At 38.4% G+C, this 21658-nt stretch overlaps 1 protein-coding gene across 4 annotated transcripts in view; it reads right to left on the reverse strand.

Moving 5' to 3' along the window:
- Window positions 1-21658, reverse strand: part of HECW1 (HECT, C2 and WW domain containing E3 ubiquitin protein ligase 1) — a 469612-nt gene that overhangs the window by 111370 nt on the left and 336584 nt on the right. The window lies entirely within an intron of this gene.

A 21658-nucleotide genomic window follows, 5' to 3' on the forward strand; every position in this document is an offset into this window, starting at 1 on the left:
AACAAGCATAAAGTCATCTATAATTAAGGAAGTGCACTTTAAACCATAACAAAATACCTCTTTTTCTTGATTATAATGGCAGAGATTTAAAATGTTTCATAGTACCCTGTATTCTTGACAGTGGAAAAAGAAATCTCACACTATTGATGTACAATCCCATTCAATTGATTCAACCTTTGGGAAAGGAATTGGCAATATTTACTGGCATTTAAGCTGCAAATCCCCTGCAACTCAGAATCCCAATTTTAGGAATTCTCCCTCTGGATTAACTTGCACACTTGTGCAAATTAACAATAGCAAAAGACTGAAAAGACCAAAAACGTCTATCAACAGCAACCAGTTAAACTAAGGAAAGTAAATCTCTAAAATAAAAAACTCTGTTGTCACTAAAAAGAAACAGGTAAATATGTACCAACATGAATAGATACTTTAAAAACAAAGTAAAAAAGCAAGATGTATAACAATTCAAGAGTGGATTTCATTTGTACTTGGAACTGCAAAGAAAATACCTCGAGGGGTAGGCTCCAAACTTAGCTTTAGGAAGTAGGTTAGTAGGGAGGAGAGAAAACATCTTTTGCATTTGATTCTTAAACTGTTCATTTTTTTAAACAGCTGCATGGCCAGTTAAATTAAGGATAGTAAATCTTTGAAATAGAAAACTCTGTTGTCATTAAAAAGAAACAGGTAAGTTAAATTAAGTAGGCTAGTAGGCTAGAGGAGAGAAAGCAGATCTTTTTCATTTGATTCTAAACTGTTCATTTTTAAAATAACTGTATGACTTTTAAAACAAAGGCAGCAACAATTAAAGATTGTAACCATCAGAAGGTGGCATAGTGAACAATGAAAAGTGTAAAAAGAATAAACAACCTAACTTTATACCTAAAGGAGCTAGAAAAAGAAGATCAAATAAAACTCAATGACAGCAGAAGGAAGAAAATAAAGATTAGAGCAGAAAGAAATGGTATAGAAACTAAAATAAATAAATAAATAATAAAAAAGTAAAAAAAAAAAAAAAACCAATAGAACAGATCAATGAAATCAGGAGCTGGTTCTTTGGGATAAAAAAATACAATTGATAAACCTCTAGCCAAACTCATGAGAGAGAGAGAGAGAGAGAGAGAGAGAGAGAGAAAGAAACAGAGAGAAAGAGAAGACTCAAACAAAATAAAAAATTAGAGAAACACCACAGAAATATAAACAACTATAAGAAAATACTATGAAAAATTTTATGGCAACAAATTGGGCAACCGGGAAGAAACTGATAAATTCCCAGAAAGATAACCTATCAAAACTGAAGCAGGAAGAAACAGAAAATTTGAACAGACCAATTACTAGGAAGGCAACTGAATCAGTAATCAAAAAACTCCCAATAAACAAAAGTCCAGGACCAGATGGGAATATAGGGGAATTCTACCAAGCATTTAAAAAAGAGCTGATAGGCATTGAGGTTGCAAAATACCAGCAAACTGAATCCAACAACACATTAAAAAAAAATCATTCAGCACTATAAAGTGGGATGTATTCCCAGGATGCAAAGGTGATTCAATATTAACAAATCAATCAGAATGATATTTCATATCATTAAGAGAAAGGGCAAAAGCCATATGATCATTTCAATAGATGCAGAAAAAGCATTTGACAAAGAACAATATCTATTCATGATAAAAATCCCTCAACAAAGTAGGGTTAGACAGTATATACTTCAATGTATATGAAAAGTTCTCAGTGAACATCATACTTCATGGAGAAAATGGAGAGCTTTTCCCTGAAGGTCAAGAACAAAACAAAGTGTCCACTCTCACTACTTTTATTCAACATAGTACTGGAGTCCTAACTATAGCCACCAGATAAGAAAAAGGAACAAAAGGCATCTAAGTAGGTAAAGAAGAAGTCAAACTTATTTGCAAATTATTTTCAGAGGACTTGATGCTCTATACAGAAATCCAAAAGACCACCAAAATACTGCCAGAACTGATAAATGAATTCAGTAAAGTCTCAGGATACAAAACAAATGTACAGTAAACTGTTACATCTCTATATATTAATAATGAAGCAGCAGAAAAAGAAATTAATAAAACAACCCATTTACAATTGCACCAAAAAATAATCAAGTACCTAGAAACGGACTTAACCACAGAGGTGAAAGATCTGTACTCTAAAAAGTATAAAACATACTGATGGAAGAAACTGAAGAAGGCACAAAAAAATGGAAAGACATTCCATGCTTATGGATTGGAAGAACAAATATTGTTAAACTGTCTATATTACCCAAAGCAAGTTACAGATTTAATACAATCCCTATCAAAATACCAATAGCATTTTTCGCAGAACTGGAACAAACAATCCTAAAATTTGTATGGAACCACAAAAGACCCTGAATAGCCACAGCAATCTTAAAAAGAAAAACAAAACTAAAGATGAACTATCTCCAGACTTCATGTCATACTACAAAGCTGTAGTGATCAAAACAGTATGGCACAAAAATAGACACACAGATCAATGGAACAGAATAGAAAACCCAGAAATTAACCCACAATTATATGGTCAATTAATCTTTGATGAAGGAGGAAAGAATATGCAGGGGGAAAAAGACAGTCTCTTCAACAAATGGTGGTATGAAAACTGGACAGCTACATGTAAAAGAATGAAACTGGACCACTTTCTTATACCATTCACAGAAATAAATAAAAAATGAATGAGAGACATAAGTGTGAGACCCAAAACCATAAAAATCCTGGAACAGAGCGCTGATAGTAATTTCTCTGACATCAGCTATAGCAACATTTTTCTAGATGTGTCTCCTGAGGCAAGGGAAATAAAAGCAAAAATAAACTATTGGGACTACACCAAAATAAAAGGCTTCTGCACAGCAAAGGAAACAGTCCACAAAACTAAAAGGCAACCTAAGAATGGGAGAAGATATTTGCAAATGACATTTCTGATAAAGGGTCAGTAACCAAGATATATAAAGAACTCATGAAACACAACACCCAAAAACCAGATAATCCAATTAAAAATGGATTGACATTTCTCCAAAGGAGACATTCAGATGGCCAACAGACACACAAAAAGACGTTCAACACCACTCATCATTAGGGAAGTACAAATCAAAACTACACTATATCATCTCACACATATTAGAATGGTTAAAATAAACAGCACAAGAAACAAGTATTGACAAGGACATGGAGAAAAAGGAACACTTGGGTACTATTGGTGGGAATGCAAACTTGGTGGAGCCACTGTGGAAAACAGTATGGAGATTCCTTGGAAGTTAAAAATAGAACTACCTTGGGTGCCTGGGTGGCTCAGTGGGTTAAGCCTCTGCCTTTGGCTCAGGCCATGATCTCAGGGTCCTGGGATCGAGCCCCACATCGGGCTCTCTGCTCAGCAGGGAGCCTGCTTCCCCCCCCCCCAACCCCGCCTCTGCCTACCTCTCTGCCTACTTGTAATCTCTCTCTGTGTGTCAAATAAATAAATAAAATCTTTAAAAAAATAGAATTACCTTATAATCCAGTAATGGCCCTACTGTGTATTTATGCAAAAACCAACCAACCAACCCCCAAAACACTAATTCAAGAGGATATATCCACCCCTATGTTTACTGCAGCATTATTTACAATATCCAAATTATGGAAACAGCCCACCTGTCCATTGGTAGATGAATGGATAAAGAAGATTAAAAAAAAGAATGAAATCGCGCCATTTACAATAACATGGATGAAGCTAAAGAGTGTAACACTAGGTGAAATAAGTCATAGAAAGACATATGGCTTCACTCATATATGGCATTTAAGAAACAAAACTAACGAGAAAAGTGAAAAAAAGAGACAAACCAGAAACAGATTCTTAACTATAACTAAAAAAACAGAGACATACCAAGAAACAGATTCCTAACTATAGAGAACAAACTGATGGTTACCAGAGGGGAGATGGGTTGGAGGATGGGGGAAATAAGTGTTAGGAATTAAGGAAAGCACTTAACCATGACGAGTACCATGTGATCTATAGAGCTGTTGATTCACTATACTGCACACCCAAAAATAATATAACACTGTATGTTAACCATACTGGAATTAAAATAAAAACTTAATAAACAAACAAAAAGTGCAGAAAAGGAGAAGGTACATGTTGGCATTGCCTAGCTCAGACTACCTGGGAGAAGGGAGTATTAATAATATTGAACATCACAGTACCCTTAATCAAGGGTTGTATAATAGCTGAAATATATAATTATTTCCTTTTACCGTGATTAATTTCTAATAGCAATCTTTTAACTTTTGTTGATTTCTAATTACAGAGATTAAGTACGTTAAATACACTAATGTTAAAGTCTCCTTTGTACCATGACAACAGGCTAAGTCATGCTGCAGTAACAACCAAATTTCAAGTTTCAGTGACTTTTGATGGTAAAGTTTTGTTCCTCGTTCACACTGCCATTGAGGGCTGGCTGAGGGCTCTGCTAGCGACCACTCAAGGAGCCAGTCTGATGAGCAGACACCTTCTCAAAAGTTGCCAGCCACAGTGACAGAGGAAAGGGGACTCTGGGGGGTCTTGTCCCTGCAAATAAGTGTTCATTTCCAAACCCAACTCCTCATCAAGACTAGACACATGGCTCAGCCAACTACAGGGAGGACTTGGGATCCTATAATGTGTCTGGGAGGCGGGGAGCAGAAATATTTGACAAACAGCACTAATGACCTCCGTACCTCCATGTAGTGCTTCTAATTTCCATAATACCTTAGAATAGTTCAATTCTTAAGAATCAATCATTTCATGTACTAACAAAACTTATGGACAGGCAAATTTGGGGATCAAACCAGGAAGAGGTACTTCTCTAAGAAGGCCTACCAAAGCCAGAATCCAGCCACAGTAACTGTCTCAGATCCTTAAAACTTCTAGATCTTTGAGCCAGTAACTCCATTCTGAAGTGTACTGTAATCAATATCCTAACCTAAATGTCAACAATAGGCTAGGTACATTGTAGTAAATGTATATGATAGAATAGTTTATAACTTTCTAAATTATAATAATTTATGTTTGGTGTATATATATAGCTATAATATTATAATGTTGAACAAAATATAGAAAATGCTTGTTTTACAATGTTAAGTGATAAGAGCATCCTATTCTTAACATTTAATTCATGATCACAAGAATACAAATTACATGAATAAAAAACTGGAAAGAATTACAATCTTTTTTTTTCTTAAACGATTTTATTTATTTATTTGACAAAGAGAGATCACAAGTAGGCAGAGAGAGAGAGAGAGGAGGAAACAGGCTCTCTGCTCAGCAGGGAGCCTGATGCGGGACTTGATCCCAGAATTCTGAGATCATGACCTGAGCTGAAGGCAGAGGCTTAACCCATTGAGCCACCCAGGTGCCCCTACAATCAGTTTTAATAGCAGTTGTCTTTCCAAGTAGGATTGTTTCCCCCATTTCTTTTTCTGTATTTTCCATACTTCCTGTAATGAGCATATATTATTTTCAAAATGAAAAACTTAATCACCTTTATTAAAACAAGAGTATTTCTGGTTATAGCAGCCTACACTAGACACCAAAGTCAGCTTAGCAAAACTCACTGTGAAACTCAGTAGCAATGCTTGAGTTTTTCCTTCTCTCCCCATTAAGCTCTCCCTACTAGGCCCTTCCTTACATTCCATAGATCCTGGAGTCCACGTAAGCTCCCAGCTAGGTGAGGTTCTTCTAAGAACCAGTGAGTAGCTCTGAAAATGTAAAAGTCTGTCTATTCATGAGCAAGCTCCTTATACTGGTGAGCCAAGGGTGTTTCTCCTGGCTGCTTCTGTTGACCTGGCTTACTTGAAGCTCCTGAAGAATCTTTGTTGTGACATTGAACTTGGTTTTTATTTCAAGTTCTGCACATCCAAATTCTTGAGTCTCATGAACAACCTCACTGAGGTTCTGCATCTTCAATTGTCAAATGGGTTAAAAGAAGGCTCATTCCATGTTAAATTAAACTGTATTCTTTCCTTCCAATTCTGCTCTATCCAGACTCTATCTGCCACATCCACTACAGATCTTCAACTTACAATGGAGTTACATCCTCATAAATCCATTTTAAATGAAAAATATCAGAAGTTGAAAATACATGCAATGCATCTAATACTAAATATCATAGCTTAGCTAGCCTGCCTTACACATGCTCAAAACACATTAGTTTGGTAGTTGGGAAAAATCCTCTAATAAGTGATTTTTTTTTTAAAGATTTATTTATTTATTTATTTGACAGAGAGAAATCACAAGTAGGCAGAGAGGCAGGCAGAGAGAGAGAGGAGGAAGCGGGCTCCCTGCTGAGCAGGGAGCGGGACTCGATCCCAGGACCCTGAGATCACGACCTGAGCCGAAGGCAGCGGCTTAACCACTGAGCCACCCAGGTGCCGGGGAAAAATCCTCTAATACAAACTTTTTTTTTTGCATATCTCATGTAATCAATTGAATACTATACTGAAAGTGGAAACAGAATGATTGTACAGGTACAGAATAGTTGTAAGTGCATTGGTGTTGACCATCATGATCACCTGGTTGGGAGTTGTGGCATCACCAGATAAGCTAAGCATCATGAAAGTATATCACACCCATTCCCTAGCCCAAGAAAAGATCAAAATAAAAAATTTGAAGTATAGTCTCTACCGAATGCATATCACCTTTCACGCTGTCATGAAGTTGAAAATTGCTAAGTCCAGTCATCATAAGTTGGGGATCATCTATCCTATCTCTTTCTCCTTTTGACTTTCTAATTATTGTACTTTTTTCAAATTCCCTACCTCATTTCATCTGGCCCATAATGACCGATAATTCCACAGCTGCTTGTAGTAATCCATAAGGCCTGGTTCAAATACCTACAGCTCAGACAAAGCTATAGTTTCCTACTGCTAATGTTCCCTCTGTCTTTCTATCCAGAGAAATAGCTTGGCTATTGGCCAAAAGAGAAATCTCTGAACTGTATCTGCAAAAGATTTTTTGAAAAGATGCATTACTGCTCTAAGCCCTCTCTGTTTGGGGGAATTTTATCTTTTTTATCCTAATTCACCTGTGAAAGAAAACCAATGTGGCAAATGAAGGAGCCTTCCCTGAACATTCTTAGGGTCTAAAGTCTGGCCATTTCCCACTTCACTCTCTTTTTGCTCATGGGCATCTAAAAGCAACTGAAACATTGTTGGTGAACACTATAAAGAATTGAGCACCTGGGTGGCTCAATTGGTTAACATCTGACTCTTGATTTTGGTTCAGGTCATGATCTCAGGGTCCTGGGATCGAGCCTCATGATGGGCACCACACTCAGCGAGAAGTCTGCTTGACATTCTCTCTCCCTCACCCTCTGCCTGTCCCCAGTCTCTCTCATATAAATAAAATTAGAAACTCTTAAAAACCAACCAAACAAACAAACAAACAAACAACACTGATTGACCTGTGAGCTGGACCCAGACACAGCTCTTTGCTGCAACACACCCCCATCCTTGGGATGTGGGTTTGCTTGCCTTTCTTACTGCCAGAGGCTGCTCCAAGGACACAGCCTCGAGATGGTGATGTGATGTTGAGAACAGCTGCATGGTGCATATGACTAAACCCATTTAGGGCCTCTTCGTCACCTTTTAAGATTTAGAGGGTAGGTATGGGGTTCCATTCATCTTGCTGCTGCCCAAGACAAGCCTCATATGTAAGTTCCCTTTGTTACTGTTAAAACTGCCACCTACCAACCTGGAATGGCATGCCTCTTTCTTCCTCTCTCCCTGCCCTCCACATATGGGGTGTGATTTCAGACTACACCTGGGAAGTCTCCCTAGAGAACTGTGAATCTACAAACACAGGCTTGGACCAACGAATCCATAAATGGCTCCTTATCTCCACCTAAACATAAGACTGTCCTAAACAAAGGAACTCCTGGTGTCCCCAGGGTCAGAGAAGTTAAGTTCTTCAGGTCACCTTTATAGCATTGGATTCCATTCTTGGGTGTACTTTAGGCAAATGTCAGGTCTCTTACACTTGGGCAGCAAGGGCAGGAAGAAAGCTGTGCAAGGCCCAACACCTGGGTATAAGCTGGAGTGTTATATGCAGTACTCCTATAGCATCAAGCCTCCTTTTGGTTAAAAGTAAACTTCACATAAAAGCAAACTTTCCAACACAAAGTAAAAGTTTTGCTTAAGCACATATTGTTGGGACTCTTATTTTTTGCTTTGGGCCATTGGTACGCAATGGCCCAAAGAGCTCTGGCTCTTGTTAGCATAATCTGGGGAGCTTTCACAAAAATACCTGTAAGTGAATCCCATTCTTGACTATTTAAATCAGATTTCCCTGGGGGGTGGAGCTGGGAACTGGTCATGGTTCAAGCTTCTCAGTTTACTTTGCTGTGCACCCAGAATGAAGAGCCACAGTTCTTTGAGTAACAATCCATTTTTAACTTCAAATACTCTCATTGTTAGGAAAATATTCCTTAGATAAAATCTAAATCTTTTTCTGTGGCTTAAATATTTAGTCCAATGATTCATAACCTATTATTCATCCCAAATTTAATAATTCTTTATTTTTGTCTTGGCATTCTTAATAATAGCAGTGGATGTTAGTGGGTGTCTACCCAACAGATGCCAGTAATACCTAGTTGTGACAACCAAAAATAGCTCCAGATATTGATCAATGTCCCCTGGGGGGGAAAAATCACCCTTGTTGAGAACCCACTGACGTAGGCCTTGACAACTTCAGTTTTCCAGAGAGATATTAGGACTGGTATTACAATCTGTGGGGGAATTTGTTTATTTTAGTTTGCACTGTTACTCAACATGCCTTTTATAGAAAGAAGATACTTTATTTATTATGTTCCATCTTGCTTCAGGAAAAATACAAGGCAGATCTTCTATAAAAAGAACTTCCATGAATTGAACTTATTAAAATAAAAAGAGTAGCTAATTAAAGGGACTATTTAGTTGGCAATTATGTAAACTGGCAGCAGTTCCACAATGGGAAAGAAATCAGGAGTGTCATTAATGAAGGAGGCAATGACTCAGGAGAAGGGGAATGTTGTACACTCACTCAAAAACACTCACTGAGCACTGGCTCTGAGCTGAGTGCTGATGGCACAGCCACCACCCTTAAGTGCTGGGGCCTTAGGTCTCTAACCTTAAGAGTCACAGTGTTTATGTTGCAAGTAGACAACCATAAGACAGGAAGTGCTATAGCGAGAGTCCCCAAAGGCTCATCCTAATGAATGAATAAAGAGAAGAGCTATGATGGTGGGGAGGAGCCTGATGGACAGGTAGAGATGACATCCCAGAGGGTTCAATGCTTTAAATGAATCTCAACATACAGGCAGACATCTGCCAGGTAAAGAAAATGTGGGAAGAACATTCCAGGGAGAGAGAGTACCATGGACAAGGGGTTGAACTTCACAGAATGCACAGGTCCCTTTGGGGACTGTGGGATGCTGAGTATGTTTGGGTTCTGGTGTGGGTCATGTTGTGAGATAAAACTCCTGGCCAGAGCTTGGACTTATTCCAAAGGCATCTGGGATGAACTGAAGGATCTGACTCATGCAAATGACAGACACACAAAGGTCTTGCATTTGAGGAATGTAGTAGTGCTGAGGAGGTGGTCCATACATATGGCTGCCCACTTACCTGATCTGAAAGTGGGCAGATCAGGTAAGACAAGTGAGATAAAAGGAGGAAGACTGGCAGGGAAGGAGGAGAGGGTGGCGGATTTGTGGACTGGCTAAATGTCGGTGAGAGCCATGGCATGTGGGAGAGAAAGAGGCTACAAATTTCCAAGATTGGATTCCCAGGATTGAGGGCATGTGGGAGGAGTGATATTTAGGAATAAGAGAGGGGTTGAGTGACCAAATGTCCCAAAGTAATCAGAGAACAGAGTGATGGAAATAAAGAGTTGGGTATCAAACAGTTGACTGTAAAGAAAGCTGGAGAGCTTGTGGTATTTTAACAAGATCTGGGGTATAAGTGTTGGAATGGATGGTTGGTGATGAATGAAAGTGAAGGCCAAGGAAACTGAGGAGGTTAAGGAAACTGGGAAGTTTGATAAGTCATTTGTGTGGACCATGATCATCCATAATAATAGGTGTTAGGTAGAAAGGGAAGATGTCACCACAGGTAGAAAGATCTTTACTGGTCACGTAAAGGAGTCCTTTAATGGGGCTCATTATTGCCTCAATGTAACTGAGATGAGACAGGTATCAATGTGAGGGTGATATGATAATAAAAATGAGGAAACAGTTGTGGGAAATTTAAGAGACATGTTCATCATGATCTGGAAAGTATTTTTCCATTGAGTGTTTAAGGAGGGGTATGAGAAAAAGATCACTCCAGTCTTTAACAGCAGTAGTATAGTGTTTTATTCATAAACTTATGCAAGTTGGAAAAGGTTGAGAATCGAAAAATGACAGAGATGGTTAACTTTGCTTTTGAAAAGGTAGGAGGATATTCAGGAGTAAGGCAGGGACACCAACTAGAAGCCAAGATTATGTAACTGGTGATATGGAGTAAGAGTGGTCCAGTTTGGCGAAACAGGTCAGTTAGAAGGGACATCTAGTTTTGCCTTGCCTCTCTTGCAGTGGGGCTTAATAGGGAAATAAGTCAGTTCTGTTCACCAAAGGCTGCCGGTACCACCCAGCCAACACTATTATTCATTGCTAATGAAAGTTAAATGGACTAGGTCTGCTACTTCCTCTGCAAAAGTTCTTCAAAGAGGAGGAAAGCAGGAAAGAAGTAAATGGAGCATACAAACTGCAGCTACTCTCCAGTGGAACCTTGCACGGTATATGGCTTTCTATCCAAGTGGCATTATTCATTGAGTTTTAAAATGGCCCTTGAAAGCAGGGCTGCCTAAAGTCAAGGATAGAAAAACAACTCCATCAGTAGAGCAATACTTGAATCAAGAGGAACTTTTTAACTCTCCCTAGCAACATCACAGGGTTTTATACTAAGAAGGGATGGCCCTGGAGTCCAGGCGTAAGCCCCTCTAAGCAGTGTGTGGTTTAACTCTGTGCTAGGAAGGAAATGCCAGAGACAATTCTTCTGGGACATGAGCCTTGTAACTGCAGGGAATCTAACTGTTTTGAATAGTAAAGTCTGCTCTTGCAAATTTGTGATATATACGAAGTTTCCATCTCTTCTGCCCAAGAGTGAACAAACTAGATTTTGACAGGGCCTCAAGCATCTCCATATGAGGCTCTAAGAATCCCCAGCTTCAGAATACAGTATTATTAATTTCATTTTTAGGTACTGCTATGGCAAAGTTAGGCCAAGATTTACTCGTGGCTTGGTTGAGTGGGAAGTAAGATCTGTATGTGTGTGCCTATAAATATGTAATGTGTATATGATTACACATTACACATAAAATGTATCAAAAGCAAAAGTGTATATTATATATACATGTACTCTATCTATATCCATATCCATATCCTTATCCACATCTATATCTCTAATCTTTTATTTCTGGAGATGATTCACTTAAATACTTACAAAGAAGTAATAGGATTAGGTTACTAGATTGGAAACAAAGACCAAAATTTGCTGTGTGATCACAAGCAACTTACTTAACCTTTCTGTCCCGACTTTATGGTACCCCTAACAGAGTAGAAAGAAAAGAGCTCTTCTTTCATCTTCAGCATCTGCACATGCTTTGTTGGTAAATTGCCATCATCCCTGATGTGGTTCCTCACCTGTGCACCTTGGGCCACCCTGCTTGTTCTTGCACCTGCAGAAGCCCAAATCCAGTCAGTCAGAGCCTAAATTCTCTTATTGACTTTCCATTCTCCCTTCTTCACTCTGGCTGCACTGGCCTACATATGGCCCTTGTCTCCCTGTATTCAGCTTCTCTCTTACAGTTGCCAGTAAAGGTATGTCTCTGAAACCCAGATCTGATCATTTCATTCTCCTGCATAGCTATTTCCTTCTTCTTCTCATTTACAGGATGAAATCTAAATTTCCCAATGACGTGTCCAGCTCCTGCCAGCCTTTCCAGGTCCATTTAACATACTTATTCCCTGAAATACTCAGAAATGAAATGGAATACTCATTTTCTTTCACACATTCTCAGATTTACTCTTTGCCTGGTAGTTTTTCTTTCCTTATTTCCTTGCCATGTTACTCAGGCTTTAAAAACTCATTCACATAAAATTTATTCCATGAAGCCTCTTCTGACTTTGGGAACCACCAACAGAGGCAGTGACTCTTTCTTCTGCTTCAATAGCTCCTCTATAGTCCATTTATTTTCTTGTGGTTAATAAGGATGCACATGTAGTATCTGTTTTTAATAAAGCTTTTTGCACACAGAAGCCACACATTACCTTTGTATTCAGCATACCAATAAATGAGGTAATGAATGACTGGCTAGTTCTTTTTTTTTTTTTTTTTTTTTAAAGACTTTTATTTTTATTTATCAGAGAGAGAGAGAGGGGGAGAGAGCGAGCACAGGCAGACAGAATGGCAGGCAGAGGGAGAAGCAGGCTCCCTGCCGAGCAAGGAGCCCGATGTGGGACTCGATCCCAGGACGCTGGAATCATGACCTGAGCCCAAGGCAGCTGCTTAACCAACTGAGCCACCCAGGCGTCCCGACTGGCTAGTTCTTGAAGTAATTCCACTCCATGTGAAACACCAATGCTGTAAAAGTGGAATACACTCCAAGCTTGTGAGTGAGTCAAAATATTCTATGAACACTAGATTGAAATATCAGTGCCCAGGCCACACTAGTTATTGTTCTGGAAGAAAATCTGGGAATCATACTATAGTGGACTTTTCTGAAATAAAAGGAAAGTGAAACTCCTCATTTGGGTGTGTGATGTAGATACTCACAGGCTGGCAAAGATGAATAATAAATGTGGTAGGGAGAATTCTGAGATGACCCCTCCAGTTTCTCCCTTCCCCACCTAAGCCATATAACCCCCTCCACAGTGTGGGTGGGGCTTGTGAACATGATGGATGGGACACCCACATTTGGGAATTACCAATCAATGGACTTTGACCCAATACAAAAGAAATTAATCTGGGTGGGCCAGACCAAATCGGGAGGGCCCTTTAAAAAAGACTGGGCACTTTTTGAAGTCAGAGAGATGAAAAGTATTGAGACAGGTTTGATGCATGGGAGGGTCCCCATGACTGGCTCTGCTGATGAAGAGGACCACATGACAAGGACCAGAGAACAGTCTGTAGTGGCTGAGAGTGGTCTTCAGCCAACAACCAGCAGAGAACTGATTCTGCCAACAACCCTCATGATCTTATAAACAGTCTTTCTTCCAGACAAGCCTAGATGAAGACACTGGTCAGCTAATACCTTGATCTCTGCCTCTTAGACCAGGAGCAGAGAACCCAGATAAGCTGAGCCCAGACTTCTGACTTACAGGACTGTGAGGTAATAAAAAGTTGTGGTTTGAAGTTGCTAAATTTGTGGTAACTTGTTACACAGTAATAGAAACCTAAAACAATAAGGTAGGGTAAGTAAGAGCAGGATGAGACCTTATGAATATGTTTGTGATTATTTATAGATAGTATTTAAATCAGTGTACTGTAGTATCTCTTGAACTGGTTTCCCCATCATGGTGAGAGGTCCCCCTCAAAAAAGAAGAAAGAGTGAAAGCTCTGGTAAGAAACACTGAGCTAAACACGGGAAACAGTTCTTTAATAGCAGGTGATGCAGGGGCTTTAATTATACAAATATGCATCATGAGTCTGCAAGATAGAATTCAGTGTTTATATATTTGATTACGGCACCTCTCTGGGCACATGTGCATGCATGCCTGTGTGTATGTGTAACTGTGTGTTGTTACGTGGTAGGATGGCTGTAAGCTAGATCATAGTCTGGGAAATTGGTGTTTTGTGTCCAGTTATAATTCAAAGTGCTGAGGGAAAAATAAAGTTTTATACCCACTAAACTTTCATTCAAGAGTGAAGTAAAAATTAAAACATTTTCAAATAATAAAGACTTGGAGAAGGGAGGCAAGATGGCAGAAGAATAGTGGACCTCATTTCACCTGGTCCTTTGAATTTAGCTAGATAACTATCAAATCATCTGTACACCTATGAAATCAACCTGAGATGAAAGGGAACTACGAATAGAAAAGTGACCACTTTTTACAAGGTAGGAGGTGCGGAGAGATGATTCAGAAGGGATATACTGAAAGATAACTGGTTGGGGTGTGTGGGGAAGGAGCCTACATTAAGCTGGCTTCCAGAAAGTGATATAGCCCCTGAGCAGAAAATTGGAACGTTTAGAAAATGCTCCAGTGAGAGAAAGATTTGTCTGAAAGGTGCTCAGGTGGCAAAGTGGGGCAGAATCCTAGCGGGCAGAGTGTGGTCTCAGGATCCCCAGGGAAACAGAAAGAATGGGGGTGCCTGAGCCAGCAGAGTTCCCAAGCACTGGAGCGGGGAAACTGGCTATGGTCAGTGAGCCTGGGAGTGGGGTCTCAGCTGTGTTTGCCATAAACTGCAAATAGTGGCAGGGTCAGGTGACTACTCTCTGAGTGGGGGCCCTGCAAAGGGCAGAAACCTTGGTGACCCTCCACCTTTCCCCAGGAGGATCTGCACTGGTGTACACCAAAGGAGTCCACAGAGTTTGGTGCACACAAGAGTGAACACAAAAGGGAAGACTATTTTCCCTGAGGATTTACTGAAGAAAGGCAGCCAAGATCTTTTAGGCCCAGGGCTGGAGATTGGTGGAGTTGGGTGGGGGGAAGGAGGAAGGTCATCTTTATTTTCATCCTTTGAAGTGGCATAGAAAGCCTTCAGGGAACAAAAGCCATATAGAAGAACCTGAAGCAGCTCACACTGAACCTGGACCCCGGCAAGGAATAGTGCAACTCTGCCTAGGCAAAGACACCTGAGAATCAGCATAGCAGGCCCCTCCCACAGAAGACCAGCTGGAACAACAGGTGAACAAGTTTACAGAGCACACAGGACTGCAAAACTCTAGTGCTAGGGGAAAGCAGTATATAGAATTTGAGGGTTGTTTTTTTTTTTTCTCATGATTCCTTTCCCTTCAATTTTAAATTTTCATTTTCTTTTTCCTTTTCAACTAGTTTCCTATTTTATTACCTCTTTGTTTTTAAGGTTTTTTTTTTTAAATTTTCACTTTTTTACATTTACATTTTATAGATATATTCTTCATTTTTGGCTTCTTTTCACTATATTGAATTTTTGTACATATATATATATATATATATATATATATATATATACATATATATATATAGTTTGCTTTCTTCAGAATTTTGGGATTTAGTGTCTTCTAACAAACATACCAAAATGCATCTAGGACCAAGTGGACCACCTGTTTTGTCCACCTGGGAGATTATATTATGTCCTCCCCCTTTTTGTCTCTAACTTTTCTTTTCTTTTTCTGGTTTCAGATGTCTTCAAATTTGTCTAGTGTGCACTTTACTTGGGTGATGGTTGATATTTTTGATTTTGTTCTCTTGTTCATTCTTCTCTGGGCAAAATGACTAGGAGGAATTCATAACAAAAGAAAGAATCAGAGATAATACTCTCTGCCACAGATCTAATCGATATGGATATAAGTAAAATGTTAGGGGTGGAATTTAGGATAATGATTATAAAGTTACTAGCTGTGCTTGAAAAAGCATAAAAGACATTAGAGGATATCATTGTAGAAATAAAATCTAATCAGGCCAAAATTTAAAAATGGTTTAACTGGATTTAACTAAACTGGATGCTCTAACAGCTAGGATAAGTAAGGCAGAAGAGAGTCAGTGACATAGAAGATAAGATGACAGAAAGGAAGGAAGCTGAGGAAATGAGAGAAAAATACCTATGGACCATGAGGGAAGGCTTCGAGAAATCAGTGATACCATAAAGTGAAACAATATTAGAATTACTGGAGTCCCAGAGGAAGAAGAAAGAGAGGACCAGAAGGTATATTTTAGCAAATCATACCTGAGAAATTTCCTAATCTGGGGAAAGAAATAGGCATTCAAGTCTAAGAGGTAGAGAGAAAATCCCCCAAATCAATAAAAATAGATGAACACCCCAATAGTGATGTTTGAGAATTTCAAAGACAAAAGGAAATTTCTAAAAGCAGCTAAAGGCAAGAGCTCCTTAACCTACAATGGTAGAAACATCAAACTGGCAGAAGACCTATCCACAGAGACCTGGCAAGCAAAAAAGGGCTATCATGATATATTCAGGGTGCTAAGAGAGGAAAAAAAAAAAGTAGCCAAGAATACTTTATCCAGCTGGGCTATCATTCAGAATGGAAGGAGAGATAAAGAGCTTCCAGGACAAACAGAAACTAAAAGAATTTGTGATCACTAAAGCAGACCTGCAAGAAATATTAAAGGGGATCCTGTAAGCAAAGAGAGAACCCAGAAGTAACAGACCAGAGAGAAACAGAGACAATCTACAGAAACAGGGAATTTACAGGCAATACAATGGCACTAAAGTCATATCTGTCAATAGTTACTCTGCATTTAAATGGGTTAAATATTCCCATCAAAAGACACAGGGTATCAGATTGAATAAAAAAGCAAGACCCATCCAAATGTTGTCTCAAGAGATTCATTTTAGACCTAAAGACACCTCCAGATTGAGAGTGAGGGGATGAAGAATCATTTATCATGCCAATGGATATCAAAAGAAAGCTGGGTTAGCAATCCTTGTATCAAACAAATTAGATTTTAAACCAAAGACTGTAGCAAGGTATGAAGAGGGGCACTATATCATACTTAAAGTGTCTATCCAATGAGAAGATCTAACAATTATAAATATTTATTCTCCTAAGTTGGGAGCAGGCAATTATATAAACCAATTAATAACCAAAATTAAAGAAACACATTGATAATAATACAATTATAGTAGGGGATGTTAACACCCTACTCACTACAAAGGACAGATCATCTAAGCAGATCAAAAAGGAAACAACAGCTTTGAAGGACACATGGACAAGTTGGACTTCACAGATATATACAAAGCATTCCATTCTAAAGCAACAAAATACACATTCTGCACATGGAATGCATACTGCACATGGAATATTCTCCAGAACAGATTACATACTGGGTCACAAGGCAGGTCTCAACTGATACCAAAAGATTAGGATTATTCCCTGCATATTTTCAGACCACAGTGTTTTGAAACTTGAACTCAATCACAAAAGGAAATTTGGAAAGAACTCAAATACATGGAAGCTAATGAGCATCCTACTAAAGAATAAATGGGTTAACCAGGAAATTGAAGAAAAATTTTAAAAATTCATGGCAACAAATGAAAAATGAAAACACAACTGTTCAAAATCTTTGGGATGCAGCAAAGGTGGTCCTAAGAGGGAAGTACATGGAAATACAAGCCCTTCTCAAGGAACAAGAAAGGTCTCAAATACACAACCTAATTTTATACCTAATAGGGCTGGAGAAAGAAGAGCAAATAAAACTTAAACCAAGCAGAAGACAATTAATAAAGATCAGAGCATAAATTAATGAAATAGAAACCAAAGGAATATTGGAAGCAATCAATGAAACTAGAAGCTGGTTCTCTCAAAGAATTAATAAGACTGATATACACCTGGCCAGACTTATCAGAAAGAAAAGAGAGAAAGGACCCAAATAAATAAAACCATGATTAAAGAGGAGAGATCACAACTAACACTGAAGAAATACAAACAATTATAGGAACATATTATGAGCAACTATAAGCTAACAAATTCAGCAATCTGGAAGAAATGGATGCATGCTCAGAAACATAAAAGTACCAAAACTGAAACAGGAAGAAATAGAATACCTGAGCAGACCCATAACCAGCAAGGAAATTGAAGTAGTCATCAAAAATCTCCCAAAATACAAGATTCCAGGGCCAGATGGCTTCCCAGAGGGATTCTACCAAACATTTAAAGAACTTAATACCTAATTCTTCTGAAACTGTTTCAAAAATAGAAAGGGAAGGAAAGCTTCCCAACTCATTTTATGAGGCCAGCATTACCTTGGGCCCAAAACTAGACAAAGACCCTCCTAAAAAGGAGAATTACAGACCAATATCCCTGATGAACATGGATGCCAAAATCCTCACCAAGATATTAGCCAACAGGATCCAACAGTATATTCAAAGGATTATGCACTGTGACCAAGTAGGATTTTTTCCTGGGCTGCAAGGGTGGCTTAACATCTGCAAATCAATCAATGTGATACACTACATTAATAGAAAGAACAAGAACCGTATAATCCTCTCAATAGATGCAAAAGAAGCATTTGACAAAATACAGCTTTCTTTCTTGATTACAACTCTCCACAGTGTAGGGATAGAGGCAACATACCTCACTATTATAAAAGTCATTTATGAAAAGCCCACAGAGAATATCATTTTCAATGGGGGAAAACTAAGAGCATTTACCCTAAGGTCAGGAACATGACAGGGATACCCACTCTCACCACTGTTGTTCAGCATAGTACTAGAAGTCCTAGCCTCAGCAATCAGACAACAAAAAGAAATAAAAGGTATTCAAATTGGCAAAGAAGAAGCCAAAACCCTCTTCACAGATGACATGATATTTTATGTGGAAAACCCAAAAGACTCTACCCCCCAAACTTCTAGAACTCATACAGGAATTCAGCAATGTGGCAGGATATCAAATCAAGGCACAGAAATTAGTTGTATCTGTATACACTAACAACGAGGTAGAGGAAAGAGAAATAAAAGATATCAGTCTCATTTACAACTATATCAAAAAACACAAGATACCTACAAATAAACCTAACCAAAGAGGTAAAGGATCTGTACTCTACAAACTACAGAACAATTATGAAAGAAATTGAGGAAGATACAAAGAAATGGAAAAATATTCCATGCTCATGGATTTGAAGAACCCATATTGTTAAAATTTCTATGCTGCCCAGAGCAATCTGCAAATTCAATGTAATCCCTATCAAAATACTATCGACGTTTTTCACAGAACTGGAACAAATAATCCTAAAATTTGTACAGAACCAGAGAAGCCCCTAAATTGCCAGGGGAATGTTGAAAAAGAAAACCAAAACTGATGGCATCAAAATACCAGACTTCAAACTATATTTCAAAGCTATAATCATCAAGAAAGTATGATGGCATAAAAATAGACCCATAGATCAATGGAATAAAATAGAGAACCCAGAAAAGGACCCTCAACTCTATAGTCAACTAATCCTTGACAAACAGGAATGAATATCAAATGGAAAAGGGCAGTTATCTTCAATAAATGGTACTGGGAAAATTGTACAGTCACATACAGAAGAATAAAACAGATCATTCTTTTACACCTTACACAAAGATAAACCCAAAGTGGATGAAAGAGTTAAATGGGAGTCAGGAATCCATAAAATCCCAGAGAAGAACGCAGACAGTAGTAACTTCTTTGATCTCCACCACAGCAACTTATTGCAGACACATCTCCAAAGACAAGAGAAACAAAAGCAAAAGTGAACTAATGGGACTTCATCAAGACAAAAAGCTTCTGCACAGCAAGGAAACAATCAACAAAACTAAAAGGCAACCTATGGAATGGGAGAAGATTTCCAAATGACGAATCAGATAAAGGGCTAGTACCCAGGATCTAGAAAGAACTTATCAAAATCACCACCCAGAAAATAAGGAATCCAGTCAAGAAATGGTAAGAAGACATAAACAGACATTTCTCCAAAGAAAACATACAAATGGCCAACAGACACATGAAAAAATGCTCCACATCTCTTGGCAGCAGGGAAATACAAATCAAAACCACAATGAGAATACTACCTTACACCAGTCAGAATAACTAAAATTAACAAGACAGTAAACAACAAATGCTGGAGAGGATGTGGAGAAAGGGGAACCCTCTTACACTGTTGGTTGGAATGCAACTTGGCGGAAAACAGCATGGAGGTTCATCAAGAAGTTAAAAAGAGAACTACCCCTATAGCACAGCAATTGCACTACTAGGTATTTACCCCAAGGAATGTGCAAATGTGATCCAAAGGTGCACCTGCACCCCAACATTCACAGAGTCCACAACAGTCAAACTATGGAAAGAGCCTAGATGTCCATCAACAGATGAATGGATAAAGTAGATATGGTTTATATATACAATGGAACATTACTCAGCCCTCAGAAAGGATGATTATTTACAATTTACATCAATGTGGATGGAACTGGAGGGTACTATACTGAGCAAAATAAGTCAATCAGAGAAGACAATTATCATATGGCTTCACTCACATGTGGAATATAAGAAACATCGCAGAGGATCATAGGGGAAGGGAGGGAAAACTGTATGGGAAGAAGTCAAAGGGAGAAAAACCATGAGAGACTTAACTATATGAAACAAAGTGAGGTTGCTGGAGGGGAGATGGGTGGGGGATGGAATCAGTGGGTGATGAGCATTAAGATGGGCATGTGATGTGATGAACACTGGGTGTTATGAGAAACTGATGAATTATTGAACACAAGATCTAAAACTAATGAGCTAATTGAATAAAAAAAAAAAAAAAACAAAAAAAAAAACCTTGGAGAGTTTACCAGTCACAAAGTTTCAGGGCCCTTTAGGTGAATAAAATCAAGGCATCATATTAATATAAAGAGAAATAGTAGAGACATAAAAATTGTACATATATTCACATACACAGCATATGGCCTCCACATTTGTATTTTATATGTATTTTTATGAACAATTTTATAAAAATAAATAGAAAACATATGCAAATAGATACTTTCTAGAAAAAAATTTTAAAATAGATTCAGGAAGAAATAAAAAACCTGAATAAATTAATAACATTAAACAGTTGACTTTGTAATCAATCATTCTGTCTTCAAGCCACTTTAGAAGTAAATTTTACCAAAACTCATGGAGTAAATAATCTTTTCTTATATAAACTGTTCAAAGAAAGTAAAAATAAAAAAGGAGACAACTACCCCAATGATTTGCTGAGGACAAGACACCTTTTCTACAAACTGTACAATAATGTAAGAAAATAAAATTAAAAATATCTTACTTGTTAACATAGACAGTTGCACAAATTCTAAATAAAATTAGTTGCAAATCAAAATCAGCATTTGTATGAAAAGTACCAAAGTTTGTCTTCTAGGCTAAGCACTACCTGTGTGACCATTCCTCTGAGATCAGAAGGCCTTTTCTCCTCAGTCATTCCTAACATTCTTCTAGAGGGTGCACAAGACTTTGAGCATTCATTTTGTGTACTACCTTTATCTTTGTACTAAAAATTTATTTCCTTGAAAAAAAAAAGATTATTTATTTGACAGGCAGAGATCACAAGTAGGCAGAAAGGCAGGCAAGTAAGGGAGGTGGGGAAGCAGGCTCCCTGCTGAGCAGAGAGCCTGATGTGGGGCTCGATCCCAGCACCCTGAGATCATGACCTGGGCTGAAGGCAGACTTAACCCACTGAGTCACCCAGGCGCCCCCAAAATTGATTTTCTGATTTCCTTCTTCTCGCTTATATTAAATATATTTTATCTTGCTATATTGTATGCATTTTGTATGTTTCCAGGCACAAGAAGAGAGGTGAATATTTAAAATACTATATTAGGATGAGGAGTCAAGATGGCGGAGAAGTAGCAAGCTGAGACTACTTCAGCTAGCAGGAGATCAGCTAGATAGCTTACTAAAGATTGCAAACACCTGCAAACCCATCGGCAAAACAAAGAGAAGAAGAACAGCAATTCTA

This window comes from Mustela nivalis (assembly GCF_964662115.1).
Source record: "Mustela nivalis genome assembly, chromosome: 12".
Lineage (NCBI taxonomy): Eukaryota > Metazoa > Chordata > Mammalia > Carnivora > Mustelidae > Mustela > Mustela nivalis.